General features: G+C 38.4%; 1 protein-coding gene across 2 annotated transcripts in view; it reads left to right on the plus strand.

Annotated features, from left to right (window-relative positions):
• The window catches only part of rbms3 (RNA binding motif, single stranded interacting protein), a 365,750-nt gene that overhangs the window by 48,383 nt on the left and 305,292 nt on the right, over positions 1 to 12,075 (plus strand). The window lies entirely within an intron of this gene.

Consider the following 12,075-nt stretch of genomic DNA (forward strand, 5'->3'; position numbering starts at 1 on the left):
GATTTGGGTCTGTGTCTGGTGAATCCTTTTGGAACCAGGGAGGGACATGAACAGAATGCTTGAAGCTGATTGGGCGAAGTGCCTGTCCACCATGATTTGTTTGAGCCAATCACACGGTAACAAATGATGATGTTGTCAGCGGCATGCGCCGCAGAGACGCTGCTACAACAACAACAAGGCTCTGCTGGTGAAAACTTTCTTTTGGGATAGTAATGCTGCGGTTATGTATGTCATTGAGTGACTTTTGCTGTTTTTGCAACACGAGTATGTGAGTTAAAGGCACGTTAACCATCCTATGCTAATAGCGGTAGCCCAGCTAGTTCCTCTCCCCGCAAATGCGCATGGGCCAGTTTTGCTTCGGTGCTTCTGCCTTCGTCACACCCGAATATCCCGCCCTAAACACAACACAGCCTCATGACTGGTTCAAATCAGTTCGGTTCAGTTTTGAAAGGCAAAGGCGGAAACAGCTCAAGATGGATGGGGTGCGTATAGTATATTGTGTTACACAATATGCACCATGAGTTGATTGACATACACTACAGGTCAAAAGTTTTAGAACATCCTAATTTTTCCAGTTTTTTTTTTTTTTTTTATTGTAATTCAAGCCGCGCAATTCTAATGAATAGCTTGAAATGGTACAAAGGTACGTACTGAACAGCCAGAGGTTAATAAAATGGTTTGGTTACACAAAACTGATAAATAGCTAAAGCTAATGTTTCACAAAATTCCTGTCGAGCGAACATTCAAGACAGAAATATAGCAGATACTGTAGTTGTACTTACAGTAACCTACAGTGAAGGGAATCCTAATGGCTTTCACTGAACTCTGCTGCCTTTCAATGCAATAACTCCCTATGTAGTGTATTAAAGTTAATCATAAGTTTAATCATTCCACTAGTACATGCAATTTTCTTCACTGAATTCATTTTCTGAAGGCTTTCAAATGCATGACTGAAGTTCACAAGTCACAGTTTAATAGAAACGGGTGTAAAAAGAATTCAAGAGCTTTCATCTTATGGTTATAATTCATTTGTAAGAGAAGAAGAAGAAAAAAAACCCACCAAATAGCCGGCAGGTTCAACATGCGTTACCATGCAGCATTTAATTAATTTCGATCGCCAGCGGTTATTTTTTGCTCACTTCGTTTTAAAGCCTAACTGACTTAGTGACCATTTAGGCTGTGTTTATCTCTCCTTGTTGCCACTCACTCTTCTGTCCCTTTGGCCATTATTATCTTCGTCTTTAGGAAAACAAAGAGCCTCTCGACTGATAAAGTCCTACTCATTTCAATTCCTCTTGAAAACGACCGTCCATTTTTTCCTCGGAACTTGTGTCTAAAATATATCAGTCTTTATTTGAAATTGAATAGCTTGTTTTAAACTCAACACTTTATTGTATCCTAACAGTTCTTTGTGATAATAATCTTATTTGCATTGCTTTCATCTCAGATTCGAGGCTGTTGTCTTTTTATAGAATGGAAATGTGCTAGAAATGCACAAATGATTGAGTAGAGACTAAAAAGAAATATCCCATTTATTTTGAGTAGTTGAAATGGTAGGGCAGCGATGGACTGGTGCCAGCAGACCCTCACAACCCAATAATTGGGTCAAAATTATGAACGATTGAGCAAATTAACGAATTGTTAGTGGAATGTCGGCTTGCTTTTTTTGCTGCCTCCACCTCATCCATGCCGTACCTGGCAGCACACACACAGTATGCACTGGTTTTTAAAACTTAATTCACATAAATTGAGCCCCAGTGGTCACCACAACTTCACCATCATCCTCAAGTGCTGCCAAATGCAGATAATGACCCATTTATTGTAGTTTAATGCTTTGGAGCAGGAAAACATTGGAAATGCACAAAAAGGAATGAGAGTTTGTGAACAATTTACTGAAAAAATGGATTCAATACAAAAAATAAAACTTTCAGGCTCAAAAGTACCTCTAAGCAAAATAATCAGACCAAAGGTTTAGGAGTTTTTTTCTTCTAAATTATGCAAATCTTAAATTATTTTCCTACGTTGCTCTATTAATCACTCCATTTTGTGCAAAGATGCTAGCATGCAAGCATCAGTGCTTTGTTGGCAATTTAAAAACGGACAATTAAATGATCTTGCTGTGACAGTTTTGTACACACAGTATATCATTTAAAGACTTTGAAAGATGACAATCCCAGATGAATTGTATTACACACATTTATTTATTTTTGGAAGCACATGGACTTTAAACATGCATGGTATTGGACGACCTATTGAGTTCAGTCAGTAGTCTTTTGGGGTCCTGTGTGAGAAAACACATTAAACATGGTGATGAATCCAATCAGGCTGTTAGCAGGCATCCCACACAGATATGCTGATGCACTAAGCGGCGCTACTCAAGGGCTTAATTAGAAAGATGCTTGTGCATTGTTTGTTTTCAGGCATTAGTAAAATCTGGGTGTCTTGATAATGGAATTCACTGGGAAATCAAATCGCTTTTACTTCCTAGCCTGATACAGCTCGTCAACCGTGTTTCCTTCCCTTGTATCTAAAAGCAGCTCCTATACAGAATAGGTGTTTATTTTAAAGGTGCAGAATAGGGCTGCAGTAAAGGATTATTTCAGTAATTGATTAATCAATCCATTTTTTAATTGATTGATCATATAAGAGAAATGCCACACATTGCAGTCTTTATGCTACTTACTATCATAAAAAGAATGTTGAGCGCTTTTTATTTCACAAAACAATTAAGACATAGAATAATCTCTTTTAAGTACGTGTTACCTATATGAAGGGCCAATAAACAACAGTCTATACAAACACAACCATACTAAATTTAGGTAAAACCTTTTTTTTTTTCTTCCTCAATCAACTTTTTAAATAATTATTTGCTATGTATTTCTAAGCACTTTATCAATTATGAGGCAATACATTTTACACAAATTAACCAGTAAACCAGATAAAATCACTGTGTGACACCATCAAAGTGTCACCAGTTGTTACGATGACCAGTTGAAGTAATACACCCTCAGATAAAGGGCTTCCAGCCTGTGTTTGTCCTTCCTGTTCCTCTTTCCTGCTGAAGACTATAAATTAAGAAAGTTTTGGGGCTATTTAGCTAGTCGTTAGCTGACTGTTTCATTCCTCTTTGGGTAACCATGGCAGCTGAGCTTCATTAAAACCAATCCAGGTGCAGAGCAGTGTGATGAAGAGGGAAAATGAGATACAGCGGCTCTGGTGAGACAAAATAAACGACGTATCGACTCAGATAATTTGCATCGCCTTATTTTCTGAATCAGTTTGGTCAGTTTAATTGACGAATCATTTGAGGCCTAGTGTAGACTCTATTTACTAGGGATGTAACGATTCACTCAACTCCCGATACGATTCGATTCACGATACTGGATTCGCGATACGATTTTCTCACGATTTATTTTACAAAATGGGAATGTTGACAAATGACTGAAAAATATTCCTTTATTTTTTTGGGGAAAATAATATACTATTTTCCTTTTTTTTTCATTGTCAAAAGAATCCCTTGATAAACTATTCAAAACAATGTAATTTAACTAAAAATAAATCTTGAATGAAATAAATAAAGGAATAATACAAATGAAGAAGAAGCCTATTAATTTAAATTCTGGTTCTATAATAAACAATTCAAAACTGCATAATTTTTTTTTTCTTTTTAAAAGTGCAACTGAAAATGTATTTTGTGCCTTAACATTTTACTGTATTTACGTCAGATATTTGTTTAGACCAGCAGAGGGCACTGGTAACCCAGTGGTCAGTTGGCATGCAGTTATTCCACCAGTGAAGAAGAGAAGCTATGCTAGCAGACAGAGCTAATAGAAAAACCTGACTTTTACAGATATTCACGTAATATTACAGATATTCTTTCGGTGCTAAAGGGGTAAAGAATCATTTATGAACATGTTTAACAGTAAATGGCGGCCAGACAGAAAATAGTTGCAGATTCCGCCCGTCACGTCCGCTTCTGGAAGGATTAATATATAGCACCCTCTGCTGTTTAAAAAAAGTACTGCGATTCAATTTTCAGAGCATCAATGTGAACCGCGGTACCTATGAATCGATTTTTAACTGCCTTACAATTAATCGTTACATCCCTACTATTTACATATTGACACTTCTTCCACTGCGTGCGGGTACTACTAGGGCGACCATATGTTTGGTTTTACCATCGCAGAAAGTTAGAATTTTGACATGAGACATAATATTTATTCATATTCATTTACATGCCATTGTGTGTCGAACATGGTTGTCTTTCTTTTGTTTCACATCTGGTTTTTCCCCATTGGGTTTACATTTATTGTAATGTTTCATACTTAGCAGCTTTCTAGTTAAAACTGCAACCATCCAAAATGGGACTAAATGCCACTTAGGAGTGTTTCCTTTGAGCAAGGCAGGAATTCACTCATTTTGGCTACGGGGCTAAGAAACTGAGCATGCGACACAGTTATGCTTCAGCACTTTCCAATTTGAGCTTGACCTGCTGCAGCCTCCGGCATGTAAAGTGTCATTAATGAAAGGCACATTAGACGTCCCTGTCATCCCTAGTCATCCTGTTGAACCAGAAGAGGGTTTCACTGCCTTCCTTCCTTCTACATGTGTGGATGACGTGCAGACTGCTCCACTTTATTCTCTGTACTGTTGAACAGGCTAGATCAGACTGTGTACCCTGTGAAAATTGCCATTCTCAAACTGCAGTAGCTTTTCAATCCTCTCAGCTCCCCAGGACTCAAGCTGAGGTAAAGGGATATGTATTTTGCAGGAAAACTTAAACCACCCAACATAAAGCATCATCTCAAATCATAGTTTCATTAGATCCCACATAGTGAAGGAAGATGTGCAGCGAAAATTCAGCTGCTGCTGTTAGTCAAATAAAAAAAAAATGCAAAGATTTACGGCAGAGACCATTGTAAATCAAATCGCCTCGTGAGCACAGCGGTCCCTGAGCGTCGCCTGATTTATTGTTAATTTGGCTATTTGCTAAACGTTGGCCAACATCAGTGTGCAGCAAATCATTTGTTTGATGAAAAGTGACAATTGTAGCAGAAAGTTAGCATTGTTTGTTGATGCTGTAAATTCTTTCCTTCACACTGTATTTATGTAAAAAAAAAAAAAATCAACTAACTCTCCAACACACATACTTTCCTTGACTTTAGGAATGTAACATTTAATTATTTGAGCACTTGTCAATTGCAAACTCTTCAACACAAGCACGCACGCATACACACACACACACAAATATATAGTGCCTTATGCACTAAAGGTCCAATGAATGAGTCATCAATTTAGCAACATCTTACATCAGAAAGATTCTCTCCATGATCCCTACTTTCTGTTCTGTGCTAGATTCCTCTTAGATTTAGATCCTAAATATTTCTAATGTCTAGCTGAGTCGTGATTGCCCATAATAGTTATAATAAAAAAAAATGATCATCTTTGTCAAACTGCCATTAGGTGTCCAATTAGTCAAGGCTCCTGGCTACCCAGTTTGATTCAAAAGAGAAATGTTTTTACACTGGAAATACATGCATTTGAGAGGATATTGACAAATGGTTGTGGTTATGTGACTTTGCAAAAGTTTTCAACATTATATTGTAGGATTAGGAATCCTGTAGAATAATGGAAAGACGGTGCCGAAGGGAAAAAGTTTCTTTAAAAAGTGTTTTTAGTGATTTCTTGTTTATTCGCTAGACAAGGAGATTTTGTTTATGCTGTTCCCTGGGATATGGCATCAATCCCTGAGACATTCAATTCAAGTCGTATTCAGTTGTGTTACGTGGGAGGCCACAAAATCAACATCCACTAATGTTTTGGGGCAACTTTCAAACCGTAAAACACCACAATTGTCTCATTGGCAAGGTTTTTGAGGTCACACTGGCATCAGTGGTGAATGAGAACAACTTTCGGATGAAAAACAAATACATTTTAGTTATTGTACAATAAGATTTAAGGTCCATAAAGACATGGATGAGGAGGTCTCTTTTGGAGAAACACGACTGTGCTGCACAGAGTCTTGACCTCAACCTGATAAAAATTTATTGTAGCGATGCACTGAAAATTTTCCGTCCAAAATGCACTTTTTGACTTTAATAGTGAGGTTAGTACACGACGTCACAAATGTGCCCTGGGTCGTGGAGGTTTGCTGGGGGGGTCTTTTCCAGCTGTCATCAAGCGATATGCATGCGGTACTTTAGAGAAAGTCTTCCCAGAATATTTAAAGCTATTATGGTTACGGCCCCGTATTGAGCTATATTTTGAAAATACATATTTTGTGAACCATGTATTTTCTCACCCAACCAGAGAACCATCAGAAAACTACAAAATGGAAAAGAAAAATCTAAATAAGACAAAGTCCAGATTACAGTACAGGCCTTCCACCCAATGACAGTATAGCTGTATTAGAGTCTCAGGGGACCAGCAGTCACTGTTCTGACATGTCCCTGTGTCAGCAGTCTGGAAAAAGCAGAATGTTGTCATGACTATATATGTGGGTTTTGTTATGCTCTGCTGGAGTTAGGAATGGTGGGATTTATGACTGCAGTCTGACACCCGGTTTTTCATCTGAAGCCATGTAAGATACTAGAGAAGATGTTCAGCAATGGTAAATAGAATTTGTTATATGCACACTCTGTTTGAAAATCAAGTTTGACACCAAAGGGCAGCCAAGGTTAACAGCTATGAAGATGAACTGCATTATTTAAAAAGTACAATTTAGACAATAAGCTTTTGCTTTTGCAATGTCTTGCAGTCCATTCTGCCTTTAGCATTTTGCCAGTTAAGGCCTTGAGGTTATGTATGAGGTTCGATGAAAATGACAGATTTATGCCTTAGAGCTGCAAGGGATAATAATATTTTATCAGATAAATATACATACTTTAGGCCTCATAGATCAATAAATTGAAGATAATTTTCTCGGACAAAAAGATGTAAAGGTTGAAATTGCCACTCAAAAGTTTTTTTTTTGATCTCCACTGTTAACACCTGCACATTTTGGGATGTGAAGTCCTGTAGACGGATGCATAGAAGGTTTTTTTTTTTTTTTTACTTCACTTACTGTGATTTCTTGTGTTTACCCTAAAAACTCAGCAAAGTTCAACAAAACAATGGTGGATGTTTACAAGGAAAAATATGAATCTTGCTGAAATTGAATGTGTCAGAGTGAGGTCATGATATCATGACTCACAAGGAATACCAGGAAAAAAACTAGAACAAATGTGTCAAGCAAATCACTGTCCTCTTTGTCTGGCGAAGAAACGCAACAAATCACGGTATAATTATCTTCTACGTCAGGGGTCCCCAACTGGCGGACCAGGGTCCAGGTCCGGACCCCAAGACCTTTTTATCCGGACCTCCAAACATTTTTGTTTAAAAGTACTGAAATAATAATTTAAAAAAAAAAGTTTTTACCGAAAGTTATTTTTGAACAGGCGTGCGCAAGGGCAGCTATGTCTGTGTCGGGTCCTTTGGAAGAGCCGGGGTCCGGAGAGATCACAAACTTTGGCTTGTACACACATTACTATGAGATACGTGAATGAATTATGGCGTTGTCAAAAATTAGAAAAGTGGACTCTGAAAACCTTATCTTTCAAGATGAGTGGACTGATGCGTATGCTTTCATTTTGCCTTCATCAAGTTCTACACGACCCGTGTGTCTTATTTGTTCAGAGTCTGTTGCTGTTGTTAAAAGTGGAAACATCAAGCGGCATGAGACGAGACACAAAACTTTCAACGAAAATTACCCACCAGGATCACCCGCGAGGACGAGGAAAATTGGTGAGCTAAAAGGACAGTATGAGCGTTCAACGCGGGTGATAGCGCAGTCCCTTACAGCACAGCAACGAGCCTACGAGTGCTCACTTCGAGTACAATGGATTTTGGGCAAACATAAAAAGCCTTTTACTGACTCCGGAATGGTGAAAGAGTGTATGGAGGCGTTGGCAGACACGCTGTTTGAGGGCAAAGAAGGACAGCAGCTAAAACAAAAGGTTCGTCAGATTCCCTTATCATCCACAACAACAACTAGAAGAGCTGAGCTACTGTCGGAGGATGTGCAGTCCCAGCTTGACAGCGCCATCCAAAGTGCCCCGTGCATTGCGTTAGCTGCTGATGAATCAACTGACGTGAGTGACAACGCTCAGCTCTTGGTGTATGTCCGATTCTATCACCAAGAGACTAAAACATTTGTAGAGGACATTTTAGGCGTCACAGCTTTGAAAACGCACACCAGGGGAGAGGACATATATTTGGCCATAAAGGAAATGCTAACACAGAGGAGAATCGATGTAAAAAATGTTGTCTCCATCACCACTGATGGGGCACCGTCTATGATGGGAAAAGAAAAGGGTGCAGTCAGTCAACTGAAAGAGGACAACCCAGAGCTCTTGTCATATCACTGCATTATCCACACGTCTGTTCTCTGCTCCACATTTTCAGAGCATCGTGCAGAAGCTATGAACACCATCACCAAACTAGTTAACTTTCTTAGGGCTTCATCAGCTCACCAGCATCGTCTGCTCAGGGAGTTCTTAGCAGAAGTAGATGCTCCTGCCAATGACCTACTCTTGCACTCCAATGTCAGATGGTTGAGTAAAGGAAAAGTGCTGGCACGCTTTTGGAAGATAAGAAATGAAATTAAAGATTTCCTTGCACAACAAAAGAGTCACAAGGCTCAGATATTTTTACACTTTTTAGAAGAGGACAGTAACATGGACACACTGGCCTTTCTGGTTGACATCACAGGACACTTAAATGACCTCAATCTGAAGCTTCAAGGAAAAGACAATTCTGTGTGTGACTTGGTGGCTGCCGTCCAGTCTTTTCAGAGGAAACTGGACATTCTGAAAATGGATCTTGACCAGGACTGTACACATTTTCCTTCACTGAAGGAGATACAGGAAAGCAATGTCACTGCTTCTGACTTTATCCAAAAGTTGATTGAAAATTTTAGGGCTCGTTTTGATGGCTTTACATTGGGAGATCAGCTGATGCTCTTTGTAAGGAGTCCATTTTTTGTTAAGAATGTTACCTCTTTCTCAAAGGAGGCAATACATGTGTACAAATGGGCTAATGCACAGGCCCTTCAAATGGAGCTATTAGATTTACAGGCTGATGTAGTGTTAAGAGAGCAATGTGAATCCTCTGACCCTGTCACATTTTGGCTGCAGACTGTGCCAAAGGCAAAGTTTCCTGTACTTAACAAAGTGGCGGTGTACACATTAACAATGTTTGGCTCTACCTATACCCTGTGAGTCAGCCTTCTCTACACTAAACATCATTAAGAATAAGTACCGCTCACAACTGACCAATGACCATGTGCATGCATGTCTGAGAATCGCTTTGACTCCATTCCTACCCAGCTTTAAGAGATTGGCTGCCAGTGTCCATGCAAATTTCTCACACTGAGCCAAGTTCACAAACTTGCTTGTTTACAAAAACGTTTACTTGTTTTTTGTGGCACTAATAGAAGTATTGTTTTACATTTTTATATATAATGTATTATGTGGTGCAACATTTGTTTCCTATTTGCACTTTTGAAATGCAATGTTTGCAAGTGTATGTGCAGTAGCAGCTGTTTACAACACTGAATGTATTTTTTCTGAGTGGTTATGAAGGTAATAATTTGCACCTAATGTATTAAGACATTCAGTATTTATTTTTATGCTTCCTGTTGCTGTTATTGATTTTGAAAGGTTTGATTTGTACTAAAAGGAAATAATATACTTGAATGAATTTCAACAAAATCAGTTGAATAAATTTAAAGATAAAGATAGTTTTACTGTCAACTTGTTGACATGGTTACAATTTAATAAAAGGACAGAAAACTGAATTATTGTTGGGTGTTTTTGGATGTCCGGACCCTCATGTACTGGGCTGATCGCGTTAGTGGAACTCTTGCCAATTTAGCTGGGGACCCCTGTTCTACGTGTTTCCCAATCCCACACTGCAATGCAATAAACATTTTCGAAGATCAGGTCACATGACTATTTGTCGACATTTGTTTGTTAAGAATGAGATAAAAACACTTCTACGCATCCGTCATCGGGACTCCACATCCCACAATGCAATGAGCAACACATTTCCCACACTGTCAATAAAGGAGTGTTTACAAAACAAACAGAGTCAATTTTCAACCTTTTACATCTTTTTTTCTGAAGCAAATGATCTTTGTTTTATTGATCTTTGAGGCCAACACTGGGTCTTGATCTGCTGTAAAATTATCATCCCTACCCTAACTGCTTTATCTTAATTCAATTCTCAATAAAGATTGGTTAGCTTCTTGAACAGACAAAGCCCATCGTGTTTATAGCAACTCCTCCTACATGTCATATTGCAGAAGGCCACCTCATGTGGAAAACTCTAACCAAGCTATATGCTCATCTCAAAACTATAGAGTTTTCATCTGAAGAGAGAGACAAAAAATATTATCAAATTTAAAGAAAAATGATAACATCATGTGGAAACTGTGTCGCCGAGAAAATAGACTTTTATCAAGACAAGTTTGTTATTGGAGGAACGCAGAGTGTGCAGACTTGCTTTGTTTTCTTCTTTCTGCTCTTGTCTTAATTCCTTCTATACAGCCCTCACAGGGATGTGATGAAACACTACCAGAACAAAAGTTAGATTTCTAACATGAAAGAGAGACTAGTAACAGTGCCTAGGAGGGTTGTGTTTCATGTCCTTAGAATCTGAACCTCAGTGAAAAGGAGAACTATTTTGGAGCGTGTTATCAGTTAAAAACAGGTGTGAAATGTGACATATCCTTATGCCCAATATTGTCACAAAAAACCCCATTCTTCATTCCTGTAGATAAATGACTGTTCTCTTTGTCCCTGCACCACAGATGCCCAGTCAGGTCTGCAATGCTTGGTAGATGTCGTAGGTGGTGTCAGGTTTCTTTGAGGTGGAAGGAAATACAGACCTGAAAATAGCTGCAGCAGCAGTAGCAGCGTGCTGCTGGGTCCAATGTCATCCTGAGAGGATCCGCACCATCCAAGGCCCATCTGGATAGAAAGCAGAGCCAAGGACATTGTAGAAGTACAGGAAAAAAGGAGAGGGAGATAGCATACAAAGCCTACTTGTTGTCTTTTTCATAGGGCTCTTAGAGAAGCAAATGCATGTCTCACTATTTCTTTTTTACCTAGTGGGTGTCAAACGTGACCTCGAACAGACCAGAGTAAGCTGTAGAAGACACTACGTCACCACACAGCCATGCTCATCTCCTTTTCCCTGCTATTATCTTACTTCCCCTCTCCTCTTCCACAACCAGAGAGACATATCCAAGCTGAAATGCAGCCTGTTTTACCACAACCAGCTCATGCGTTCACATCTGCATTGTTGATGCTCATTTTGTTCTTATTACATCAAAGCCAGAGAGACGCGAGTAAGCATTTTAGTAGGAAAGAATACACTGGATCATAGAGCTGCACAATTATGGCTGAAATGATAAATCATGATTATTTTTTATCAATATTTTAATCATGATTATAATCACAATTATTTATCATATTAGGGAAAAATCTGTATTTTTTTGCACTATATTTAAAAAACAACATATTAACAGTTTACAGTGCAACATGAAGCTTTAAATAAAAAAATGTACCAAAAAAAAAAAACAATTTAACCCAAGAATTTAAAATGTACCAAGGTTTATCTGAATAAATACACTATTAAAGAATGCTATCACGAAATGCAACTCATTGGAAACAATTACAGCTCTCATCAATCCACCAAATTACTCAAAGCTGTCGCTGACTAATGGTTGAGAAAGTGCCTGATTTGATATTCAGCAGAGCCCACATTTTAACTGTTAACATTGCTGATGATCAGGTTAATTTAATCGTGGAAACCAAAACCATGATCACAATTAAAATTCGATTCATTGTGAAGCTGTACTTGATTATATCGTAAAGCATTTCATTGTAATATACCACGTGTATGTTATACTGCCCTTGAATATTGTTTTTTTTTATTTGGGTTTGTCTTTAGACATGACCAATGTCTAAACGGATAAAGACATAGGCCTCAGGTCAATAAAACGAAAAATATTTGCAGGAACAAAAGATGTAA

Source organism: Gouania willdenowi, chromosome 11, assembly GCF_900634775.1.
Source record: "Gouania willdenowi chromosome 11, fGouWil2.1, whole genome shotgun sequence".
Lineage (NCBI taxonomy): Eukaryota > Metazoa > Chordata > Actinopteri > Blenniiformes > Gobiesocidae > Gouania > Gouania willdenowi.